We start from the raw sequence: 13,429 nt of genomic DNA on the forward strand, positions 1-13,429 counted from the left end.
CAAATTAGTGTGATAACATTTATAAATCTCTTATAGGTTCACAAGGGTATACTTCGTATTTTATCAGTTGATTAACGATTACTTAATAATGGTTGGCTTGCTAGAAAGTTTGACGTTATTATCATACTGATGGCGGTGATCAACTGGTCCCTAAAAGTCACACCTAAAGGATGTGTTTGAGAGATGTGGTTATGGAAATGTAATCACATTGATGCCTTATATGACTAAACAGTTAGTCAATGTGTTGATGAGACGATTATTTAATGCCGATTAAATAATATTAGCTGAGACGAATTAACTGTCAATTCGTAAATTAAATATAATATGTTATATTTAATAAATGTATATAATGTTAGCTTAAACGAATTAAGATGTTAATTCGTAATTAAATGTAACCGGCTATATTTAATTAGCAAATTATAAATATGCGATATTTATAGTTAATGTATATTATATTGTCATAATATATGTTGACGGACTGGTATTGATAAATCGACTAAAATTTGTTATAAGTGGACTTATTAATACATGTCGATATATATATATATATATATATATATATATATATATATATATATATATATATATATATATATATATATATATATATATATATATATATATATATATATATATGATAATTGAAAAATAATACAAATTATATACAATATAACAACAACCAAAATAAGAAGATTATATCCTCATTTTGGTGGTTGTGGGTCTCGGTCAAACCGAGTAAAGGAAGGAAGAATTATCTCCCTTTTATTCTCTTATTTTTCGGTTAATATAAGAGAGAAAGGGGATTCATTTCTAACCTAATTCTAACCTAGCCTCCTCTCATCAAAGAAAAACACAAAACCCTAAAATTTTACAGAAAATTGGGGATCGATTCTAGCAAGAAGCAAAGGGCATATCTCATATCATCTTGGGTGCAACTAATAGGTGAATATCATTGCGATATTGTTCTTAGGCCGATTTTGCTAGGACCGAAGATTGTTTCTTCATTCTCTACTTTTGTTTATGCAATTTATTTTATGACTCGTAATCATCTTTATAAATTCGTTATAATCCTTAATTATAAGGGAAGTATACAGATAATTTCCCACAGTTACAACTTGTTTCGACATGGGATCATGCATACTAAGGCAATAAGCAACGACACAAGAAGGGACAAGTAATCACGAGGATAAGACGACAAATCTAGACTTGACTTGTGAATTCGTGAAATCTCGTGAACGACTTCTCGTGTTTGAATTCACGGTGATTGACTTTGACCTTACACTCGAGTATTGACTTTGACGGAGTGACATTTATACGGTTGACTTGATTGACGGGGTTGATGACACGTATTGATTCTAAGACGTGTGTTTTAAGCAATCAAACCCTGGTCTGTGGAGAGGTCCGTGCCAAACATGAGTAAGGTCGGTTCCTAGTCCATTTCCTCGAGTAGTGAAAGCCCTTGATACAAACATGAGTAAGCATCGTGGTATGGTTGACGTCAATCGCTATCTATCCTTAGGCCCAGATAAGAATTTGGACCGTCCAGACGGGACGATTGGTCGAATGGGTTGGGTTGGGCCTAGGAAGGCCGAATAAAACGACGTAAGAAGGTCGAGTAATGAAAACCGACAACTATCTTGTGCAAACTATTCCCTAACCTTGTTCAAGTTTCACCCTGGGTAACACGTAAGTGTATCTATTCGCCAATGGAGTCGCTAAACTGTGGACATAGGCCACCAGCGGTGCACGCAGAAGCGCTTGAATAAGCGTGCATTTGTGGAGTTGCCACCAATTTTTATGGGAAATTGGAACCGCTCGAATACCTCGTGTCATGTCAAGACACAAAGTAATGACATGAACACTAAGAACTCGTTACCCTTAGCATTCTATGTCTAGAATGACTCACGTGGATGCCAATGAACACGGATGTCCGGAGATAACTGGAGTAAGGGGTGAAGGTACGTATTAGGAAGCTCTTTAATCGAACACCTACTCCCGCCCGCCTCGATAGCGGCCAATACTAATTATTAGGGAAATCGTTTATATGTGATATGTTGTCGATATAATTCATGTAATGCAACAAACAATAGATTAATCCTAGCATGTGAAATTGGACTATATCGGTTAACACGTAATTTAGCAAACAATGTGGGTCGAAGATGAAAGTTAGATTAATTACATATGGAAACCAAGTAAATAAATCATACATAATAAATGAATGAATTAAAATAACTAAAATTACAATGATTACAAAGGATAATTGAATTTATATCACAAGCACGCTCAAAGACGGGATTTGGAAGAAGAAAATAAAATAAAATTAAAATTAAAATAAAAGTATGAAAGCACGGTAGATTAGAGGTGATAATACGATTAATAGTCGATTAAATACGTAATTAGAAGCTACCTCAAAGCAAGAAAGATTTCAGGGACAGAAGCCAACCCAGAACAAGCGCATCATCTGCTGCGTTCTCTCCAGTTGGGCTCTGGCTGTGAAGTCAGATTCGTGGATTGTTAATGTTCATAGGTAATTTAAGATTGATTATTGATACCTAGACTCAAGTAGAAGTGATTTAATAGATTACATGCACACTAATACGGTCATTAAGACGATAAAAACGAATTGAAACGAACTATTACAAGTTAGATATTATTTATGATGTCGAAAACGAGTTTATATGCAAACTCGAAATTAGGAGTGGAAATTAAAGATTAAGAATTTATGAAGAAAACAGATTTAAAATATATATCAAAGACGAATTCAAGAGACTTGATATGGATAAATCGAGTCTCTAAAATCCGGGTTTGAATAAGATGACGAAAACCCATAAATATTAATTATAAGAAATTTAAGGCGAAAAAGGTTAAAAAAGAGTTTTATAAAATCTAATTTGAAAATTATTAGGTGAAATAAGGGAAAGAACGAAGAAAGAAAAATAAAAGACGAAAGGAACAAAAAAACCCGAGAAAAAAGAAGAAGTGCAGCAGCTGAAGGCATCCTCTGGAAGATGCGCAGCAGATGCTGCGGCCTTTCCAGAAGGCGCATTAGTTGATGCGATTCTTCGTCACGTCGTTTCTCTGTTGTTTCCGTCAAAGGGTTTTAAAATGTGATTAAAAAAACGGTTTTGAGCATGCCTATGACATAACTTCTTACATTAATTACAATACAGAAAATAAATACAGAATTAAGATGGGATTTTACATCCTCAGAGTTACATGTTAGCGTCGCGAGATTTAACTAAATCGGTTTTTAGTGGTAACTCGACTCGATCTATGTGAGGCAAAGGCCTCTATTTATACTAAACACACAGAGGAATTATGGTAAGAATAGGATACGGAAGGAAAGATCCAGAAACAACCGACTTAGGTTGAAACACGGAAACTTGGACAAAAAGAAAGCCCTGAGAAAAGGCGTAGCAGGTGCTGTGTTTCCGAGAAGAGGCGAGGGTAGGATTCTTCTGCGCGAGAAAACGCGTTTGACAACCTGTCGTATTTGAGGCATAACTTTCTCTATAAGACTCGAATTAAGGTGATTTGATGGCATTGGAAAGCTGAGAGAAAGATCTACAACTTTCTGTGAAATAGGCCAGAACCAAAAAAGTCGTTATCACCTCGTAAAATAGACCTAAATGTCGGGTTGTCATTTTAGCTAAATGAAATGCACATTTTGTAATGTAAACTTTAAGTTTAGCCCAAAGAAGTTACATGGGACTAAAAATGAGATATACTCATAACATTTTATGACATCCTAACCTTAGGTAGACAAGCACATTCCTTTTTGACTTGGGATTTGACGGTTTTAGGAAATGAAGACAGTTTTTGACCCGGACTCCAAATTTACTCTATTTACTGCCAAAACGACCGTAATGACACCTAGATGACAACCAAGGTGTAGACAGAAGTGTACGAGTTACCTTTTATTAACGATTTATGAAACGTCATAAAATCGCGATATATGCTAAACATGCGGCCCAATCATCACTGAGTGTTTGGCGGGAGGTGCAGAAATGAGGTATCTACACCAAGAGGAATCTAAAAGCTGTTACAAGTAGGCCTTAAAGGCCACAACCAAGCTCCCATCATGACAATTACAGTGGTGGTGCACCTCAGAGGAACATAAAGAGCCACCCTCTAAAGAGCTAGATCAGGTCCACCTGGACGAGGTGCATCCGGATAGAGTAGTACTGGTTGGAGCGCCTTGCACAGGTAAAATTCGAGAACAGCTTGTTCAATTTCTTAAAGCAAACATGGACTGCTTTGTCTGGTCCCACAATGACATGGTAGGGATTGATCCATCCGTCATCATGCATAAATTAAGTGTAAACCCAGGCTGCACCCAGTACAGCAGTGAAAAAGCAAATTTGCAGCAGAACGAAACGAGGTTATCAATAAGGATGTAGACAGCCTTCTGGTAGGGGAAAAATTAGGGAAGTCGGCTATCCTGAGTGGCTCTCTAATATGGTGGTGGTACCCAAGAAGAATGGAAAGTGTAGAGTCTGTATAGACTTCACGGACATGAATAAAGCCTGCCCTAAATATCCTTTTCCAATTCCACATATCGATGCAATGGTAGATGCCACGGCTGGGCATGAAATGCTCACCTTCCTAAACGCCTGGAGTGAATACAACAAGATCAAGATGCATCCTCAGGATCAGGAGAAGACGACATTCATGTCGGAACGGTGTATATACTGCTACAACGTATTGCCCTTTTGTCTTAAAAATGTCGGTTCTACCTACCAACGTCTAGTGAACAAGATGTTCAAACAGCAGATAGGAAAAACGATGGAAGTATACATTGACGATATGGTGGTTAAATCAAAAGAAGTTGGCATGCACATGGAACATTGCCAGACACCTTCGAGACATTGAGGAAGTATAAAATGAAGCTGAACCCATCCGAATGTTCGTTCGGAGTGTCCTCGGGAAATTTTCTTGGATACATAGGGACGCAGAGAGGGATCGAAGCTAGTGTGGAGCAGATCAAGGCGGTGCTCCAATTAGAATCAACCCAGAAGCCCAAAGACGTACAACGGCTAGTAGGAAAAATGGTCGCGTTAAGCAGATTCATCTCATAAGCTTCAGATAGATGTAAGTTATTTTAAGATATACTAAGAAAGAGCCAGAAGTTTGAATTGACAAAAGAGCATGAGAAAGCATTCGAAGAACTCAAGTTCTACCTCAGCATGCAACCACAGTTAACCAAACCAGAGCAAAAGGAGCCACTGTTCCAGTATTTGTCAATCACAGAAGTGGCAGTAAGCGTCGTCCTGGTCAAGGAACAGGATCGGATACAACATCCAGTATATTACATCAGTAAGTCTCTGCTTCCTGCAGAGACCATGTAAACATCCTTCGAAAAATTAGTTCTTGATTTAGTCACTGCTCCATATAAATTGCGTCCGTATTTTGAATCTCACACCATCCACATGGTAACTAATCACCCCCTGAAAATAATTGTGAGGAAACCTGGGCTATCAAGAAGAATGACCAAGTGGTCAGTCCACCTGAGTGGTTATGATTTGCAATTTGAGCCCAGAACAACAATCAAGTCCCAGGCGCTGGTCGACTTTGTATCATATTTCTGCCCCACTACACAGGCAGAGGCATAAAAGGGGGTATTAAGGCTATGTGAAAACCATGAGGAAGACACTTGGACTATATACATCGACGGAGCTTCAAACGCCACGGGAGCTGGTGTGGGTTTGATCCTCCGGTCCCCGAAAAGAGACATGATAGTCCAGGCAATCCGGTGTGAATTCAAGGCCACGAACAACGAAGCAGAATATAAAGCGCTCATACATGGGATGCAGATGGCACAGGGACTCAATGTCAAGAACCTAAGGGTATACAGTGATTCACTACTCGTAGTAAATCATGTGAACAATGAATACATGGCGTGTGATTCTAAAATGATAGTGTAGATACCCAGTATCTGCACCTTCCAAAAACAACCCGATGATGATCGAACTAGAACGTTTTTTTTATATGCGTGCGTGGATTGGCTATATATGAGACGGTTTAATGCACCACTAGGATATGAAAAATGATTTTATAAATGTTTTCTAACTTCATTTGCATTAAAACAACACTATTTAGAGTTAAAACCGTCTTCGGACCCAAAACCAACTCGGAAACCCGCAACCCGAGTCAATCTGAGTGATGCATTAGCTCATAAAAGACCACCTCTATCATGGCAGCTTGATTCATGTAATATGCGAGTCTTATCCATGTCATTTGTTAAATAGACTCTCTATTTTAGGTATCTCTTGGTTGACCATCCGTATAGAATAATGTGTCCGTTTTGGTTTATAAATTCCCTAATATGTGAGTTCAATAGCTCAACAAAACTTTATAATTGATCTTACATAAGTAAGTTGTTACTTTTAGTAACAATGGTATAAGGAGAATCAAATTCATAGCTTATGGACATATAATGATCTAATCATTATAATTGTCTATTTGATCAATTTAAGTCGATAATCTTATGTTTCACAATGCAAGTAGTGTATGATGATAATTTTAGAACAAACGATACGATAAAGTAGGTGACTTGGGTTGCAAACCAAGTCACCAATATCCAAAATATAACCATTTTTTAAAGGATACAAACAAATTTCCAAGTCGAACGAGGAAATCAAAATAGTTCTAAAATTTCAAAATACATCATGAAAATAAGGACGGAGCAAAATAAAGCCAAGCTTCCATAGATCTAGCATCATGGTCAGCTACATCTAGCTTCCCTCAAGATCTTCTAGGCTTGCTTTTCTTTGCCCTTGTCCTTGCTAGGATCCCCTAATTACAATAAAAAGGGTAATCATCACAACTTGTATCAAAATACCAAAGTTGAGATCGAAACATAAAAGATAGGGATAGTTATATACCTACTGGAATGACCCTTCCAGCTTTAATATCGCCAAGATATTTTGAACAATTTCTTTTCCAATTCCCAACATCACAACAATAGTGGCACTTGTCCCCGGACGAGGTACTGTTCTTGGGCTTGGAGGAGCTAGCTTCACAAGCCTTTCCTTTGTTCTTGTAGGGAGTTTTCTTCTTTCCCTTATTGCCACTTTTCTTGAAATTCCCTTTGCTCTTACGATTAACGTTGAGCACATCCTTGGTGGTGCTAACACTTAGCCCCATGTCCCTCTCGGCTTGCACAAGCATTTTGTGCAACTCATTAAGGGAAACTTTCTTGTTTTGCATATTAAAATTCACCCTGAATTAAACATATGCCTTAACCTTGTTTAAGGAATGAATAATTCAATCAATGACGAGTTCCTCGGGAATCTCTACCTTTTGCAATTTTAGAGTCTCAACATGCTCCATCAACTTGAGCACATGAGGGCTAACTTTTTGGCCCTCCCTTATGTTGAGATCAAAGAATGTGGATGCCGCTTCATATTAAATGATCCTCGGAGTTTGTGAAAACATGGTCACAAGCTTCGTATAGATCTCATCGGCGGTGCTAATCTTTATAGCACTCCTTTGGAGTTCGGCCTCCATTGCGAAGATCAACACATATTTGATCGCGGCCAACTCCTTTTGGTAAACCTCATAGGCTTGCCTAGCGGCGGTGGTAGACCTAGAATTAGGTTCGGCGGGAGAGGCCTCGGTAAGGTAACGAAGCTTGTCGTCACCCTCCACGGCCAAGCGAAGTTGCGCGTCCCAATCGGCGAAATTAGACCCATTCTTTTCTAACTTACAACGATCCATGAAGGATCGGAGCCATGAAACATTGGTGAGAGTGTTTGAGCTAGTGGTTGCGGATGTGATTGGAGTTGCCATTGCAATTGAGAAAACAATTTTGACTACAAAATAGGAAGTGGAGGAATCAATAAACATCTATCGTTTTAATAATACTTGTGATGCGACCATAATTGGCGCATATTTAGCCCCCGAATTACCATTGTTTCCATGCTTTTTAGTGCCTATTTGGGTCATTTCTTATCTTTAGTTCTTTGTTTTGCATATTCTTTGAGATTTTGATCCCTTGGTAGGAAAGGAGTAAGAATCTTGCATTTTCATGGCAAAACGAGGCTAAATTGATTGTATTCAATGACCAAGCATCAAGGAGAGACAAGACTAGAAGGCCTTTGTACATATCATAGTAGAAGAGCAATGTTGAGAAAAGGATCCTTGCGTCCCCGAGGAAATCCCCAAGGAATTTATGAAGAAAAGGGAAGAAAAAGAAGAAGAATTGAAGCTGACAAACGATCCGAATGGATTGCGAACAATCCGTCCGTCCTCAACAATCCGAGCGTCCCTCCTTGGAATCCGCTCGGATTCCCCCAGCACAATCCGAGCGTCCCTCTCTTGAATCCGCTCAGATTCCTCAGCCCAGATCCGGCCGTCCCGACTCCAATCCGCACGGATTTCAGTACAGCACGTTTTTTCATTCTTCAAGCTACGAAAAGAGAAGCCCTTCTCTCAGAAAATACCGGATTCTCCTTGCTCAACTTAAAAAGTGTAATTACTAGTTTAGCCCTTAGTTAACCCTAATGCATCCTCCCTAATTTTCACTATAAATACTGATGTGAACATTATTTGCGCACATTTAGTCCCCTAATTGAGCCTATTTTGCATACTATTATAGCATTTCATGGCCATTTTATCCGTCAAAACCTTCCTATTTGCTTTTCTATCGCATTTCATATGTTTTGTAGAAAAGGAGATAATAAGGCGGAAATTCCCGTCTTTCGTGCATATTTGGAAGCTTATTGATGATATTAGATGGACTAGTATGAAGAGGAGGCAAGAATGATGACCAACGATGTAGGAATAAAGTGTATATCGAAGGATCAAAGGGTTAAAAGCAAGGATGACGAGAAGGAAGCCATTTATGAAGAAATCGCTCGAAAACTGAACCAAGGGTTGCTCCTTTGGCTCTGAAAATATGCTAGATGGAACGGCATCGAAAAATCAAGTGATCTAGGCTTTTGAATCACTCCAATAGGAGTCCGGATGAGGAAATAACGTCCGTTTTACAATCCGAGCTCAAGATACACCTCAACCCGCTCGGGTCAAATTCAACCCGCTCGGGTTGAAGCCCAGGACGCCCATATTTCGCTCGGGACGAGCGGATTCCTCCCTTGTTACAATCCGAGCGTCTTGCCCTACAATCCGCTCGGATTCCTACAATCCGCCCGGATTGTCCCCAATCCGCCCATCTTCTGGCTGGGAAAAACAAGAAATTTCGCTGGAAGAGAATCCGCCCGGATTCCCTATAATCCGCTCGGATTGCCCCACCAGAATCCGCCCGGATTCTCTTGAATCCGCTCGGATTCCATTGCCCAAATCCGTCCGTCCCGACTCCCAGCCGCACGGATTACAGCACAGCACAGTTTCGTTCTTCAAGCTACGAAATGGAGAAGCCCTTCTCTCGGATAATCCCGGAGGCTCCTTGCTCAACTTAAAAAGTGTAATTACTAGTTTAGCCCTTAGTTAACCCTAATGCATCCTCCCTAATTTCCACTATAAATACCCCATTTGTAAATAATCAAAGGGAGGGCCTTTTATGTTCTTTTTAGCTAGAAAAATCCTTCTTTAGATTAGATTAGGAGTAGATTAGAATAGATTACTCTTTAATCTTTCCACAAATTACACATTAATCTCTCCTTAATTATTATTCAAGTTTATTATTGGGTAATTGAAGATTATTGGGTTATTATTGGGAGATTGACAACCTTCCATCAATCAATCAAGTTTCTTCTATTATTCTTTGCTTTATTATTTGGATCATCTCAAGTTGGTATAATTCTTTTACCCTTTTACTCTTTATTGTTTATTTCTTCATTCTATTATCATGTTTATACTTGTTGTGATGATTGACACCATTAATGACATGTTTCCCATGATAATGAGTGAGTAGTTTCTTTAGCTAGGATTAATGGGTAATTAGGGGAAATCAACATGGGAATGATTCATGCTTAATCTAATATGTTTTCATAATCAAATTGCTTGCTTGTTGTGATGTCAACTTTATGCACATGTTATGTTTGATGAAATGCTAAGCCTATGAATCCTTGCATTTTTACCATCTCTTATCTTTTCAACTTGACTTGTAAGATATAAACCAACTCGAGTCTTGTTAGACCATGCATAGAAGTTGAATAGGAGGAAAGTAAGTCGACTTGTAGGTGTTGTACAATCTAATCGATTCGGCTCCGGGACCCAACCCTTCCTATGAACCGTAAGACATAACCCAACTCGGTTCCTCCACAACATTAATTGCTTGCAACTTTGTAAACATGTTTGTATGATCAACACCATGAACCCCCTATGACCCCATGATATCCTAGCACTTTTAATCATTTGTTTACATCTTTCCTTTTATTGCTTGTTTTACCTTATTGCTTGCATTAGTCTAGACACAACTACAAACCCCAAACAAATTGTGACACTAGCATAAATTGAGATAGATAGACTTAGAACCCAAAGCACACCGTCCCATGGATCGACCTCGACTTACCGCTAACTAGTTGTTTGTTGAGTATTATAAATTTTGTTTGATTGAGAGCCCCAACGACACTCTTATCAAAATGGCGCCGTTGCCGGGGATGGTGCTATGTGATTAAGTTCTTATTTGTTTGTCTATTTTAATTGTGCTTTCACCTTGAGGAACTTGTTCCTTAAGGATTGTTCTTACCATTTTTTGTGTAGTTTCCATGCTTGTAGTTGTTTCCTTGTCTTAGCTATGATGACCCAAGACTTGGTACATGGAGTATGTGGTGGACCTTTTGAGTATGACTATGGGTATGGGGAGTTTGAGGAGCAAGTCAACACAAACCTACCTTATTATTCGTACAATGAAAATCCTAACTACTACCCCAACTTTTCCCACCATAATCACCCCACCCAATACCCCTTTCACAATGAACTTCAATTGCCACAATACAACCACTTTCACACCTACCCACAACAAGAAGATGAACCCATTGAAAATGTGATTCTCCAAATGATGGGAGATCAACCAAACTTCTTCAAACAAATGCTAGAGGAGAGCCAAAAGTGGGACAATGTTCTTCAAGGCATTGTTGCCCAAAGTGAGGAGTTGGAGATTCAAATTGCCCAAATGAGAGAATCCCAAGAAACCACCCCCCACCACTCCTTGGACATTGACCATGAATGTGAGTTTGAAGGAGTTACCTTTGATGAGAAGTGGGAAGAGCCAACCTCTTTGGGCTCTTGTGAGTATGAAAGTGTGGTATTTGATGATGAAGACATGAGGTTGAGTAAGCCAAATACTCTTAGCCTTTGTGAGTATGAGGGTGTGTCATTTGATGTGAACATTGAGGTGTTGGAGGAAGAATTAATGAAGAAGAATGAAGCCCCCATTTACGATTCTTATGGAGATAGCGATGATGACGAGCCTGAGGGATGGACATGTAATATCACCTTGCTTGAGGAGCCTATCCTTGAGACATTTGAGATACCCTACCATGAAGAAGAATGTCCTTTCCCTATTTCTCATGAAGACTACTTGACACCTACCATGGAGCCAATGATTGTTGAAGAAGATATGGTAGACCTTCTTCAAAAGGTCAAAACATCATACAAAAGCTACTTGGTGAAAAAGCTCAAAGAGAAGCTTGCTCGAGAAGCTACTTGTGGGAGTTTGGCACCCTCAATGACAACTCCTAAGGAGCTCGATCATCAATGCCATGAGAATTCTCCTTCTACTCTTGAAGGATTGACAAATTCAAATGCTATCATCATCATCGAAAGTGAAAGAGAAGGTGGTAAGTGGAAGTCTCCGGATGAAAATGAACCATACTTCTTACCTTATGATGACAAGAATCATGGGCTAATTGGTTTGAAGCATCGGGAAAGCTCTAGTGCCAAGGACAAGGTGAAAGAAAGGATATATGACAAAATTCCTTGGCCAAATTTCGTATTCAAATGGAGCAACCCATACTTATGCTTATTTGGAGCTTGTTCACAAGCTTTTGATCTCTTATTAAGAGCTTTGAGCTCTATGGACAAAAATTTTTACAAAGTGAACTAGTTTGGTGGAGTCCTATCTCAAACCACCATTTGTAAGATATCGTTTCCTTTCACTTTGCATTACATTTCCACTTGCATTTAGTTATTTACATATACATTAGGCTTGCATTTGTATTATATTTCATATTACATATTGCATTAGTTAGTTCATTTAGTATAGTTTGCATTGTATTATATCGCACATGATTCATGTAGATAGTTGCATATAGATTAGAATTCATGCATAGTTACTAATGACCAAACCTATTTCTTTTCTACACTAGAAATAGTGTTTAAATCGGTTTGGGGAGGTTTGATCATAAGTGACCATAGTTTAAAACATGCATCATCTAGTGTAGTTTATATTGCATTCATTTGTTATATATGTCATATAGAATTGCATTTAGTTAGAGCATGCATTCATTCATATCATATCATTGCATTTGTACTTTATTTCAAAAAATCAAAAAAATTCAAAAACATGTTTTCCTTTTTATTCCTACTCCTACATGTACATTGAGGACAATGTCCAAAATAAAGTGGGGGATGGGAATTTATATTCCAAAAATGCATAAAAATTGAAAAATTTCGAAAAATCACAAAAATATGTCTTTTAAGTTCATAAAAACAAAAACCATAAAAATTTGAAAAATTTAATAATCCAAAAACAAGTTCATTTCCTTTGTAGTGTAGACTTGTATATATTGTTTTGTATATATTGTGTTTGTTCATCCTTTTTCACATTGATTGACTACGCCACATCCGAGACATGAGGATATTGAAGACCGCATGGTATGATCTTTCCAAACTCCTTTTTCCTCTTTATGTTAATGACTATGTGGCTTTATTTTGATTGATGCGGTAAAAACAATGTGAACTTAGGATTGCATTTAGTGTATATGTCATACTAGTTGGTAGAATCACTTGCATTAGGATGTTTATATTAGTTGCATCATGGCATGTAGTTTGCATGTTAGAAAAAATTTTGCGAAACCGTCTACTTGGGAAGCTTGACAAGTGTATATAGGCCCTAGTAGATGCTTTTTGTTCTTAAGACTTCGCTTGTTAGAATACTTGTAAAACACCCTAGGATGTGTCATGCTAGTATCCTTTGACCCATGGATTAAGGCCGAGTCAAGAGTACCTTATGGTGTGATAACTCTTTGGCTACCGTTTATTCCAAGGTGACCCTTGAAACCATGCATCCATCATCCATGTTCTACCACATTTTTGTCATCAAAAGGGAATGGGCACAAAAAGAAATCAATTTGAGTTCAATGAAATGAAAAGTGAAAGAAAGTTTGCAAAAATGCATCAAAAGAAAAGAGGAGCAAAAATAGACTCCTAAGCTTCAAATACAAGGCACCCTCGTTACTAATTGGGGTGACTTTGAAAATGTTCAAAAAGAAATGCAAAAAGTTGTCAAGTGTTGAAATGCCAA

Source organism: Silene latifolia, chromosome 1 (genome assembly GCF_048544455.1).
Source record: "Silene latifolia isolate original U9 population chromosome 1, ASM4854445v1, whole genome shotgun sequence".
Lineage (NCBI taxonomy): Eukaryota > Viridiplantae > Streptophyta > Magnoliopsida > Caryophyllales > Caryophyllaceae > Silene > Silene latifolia.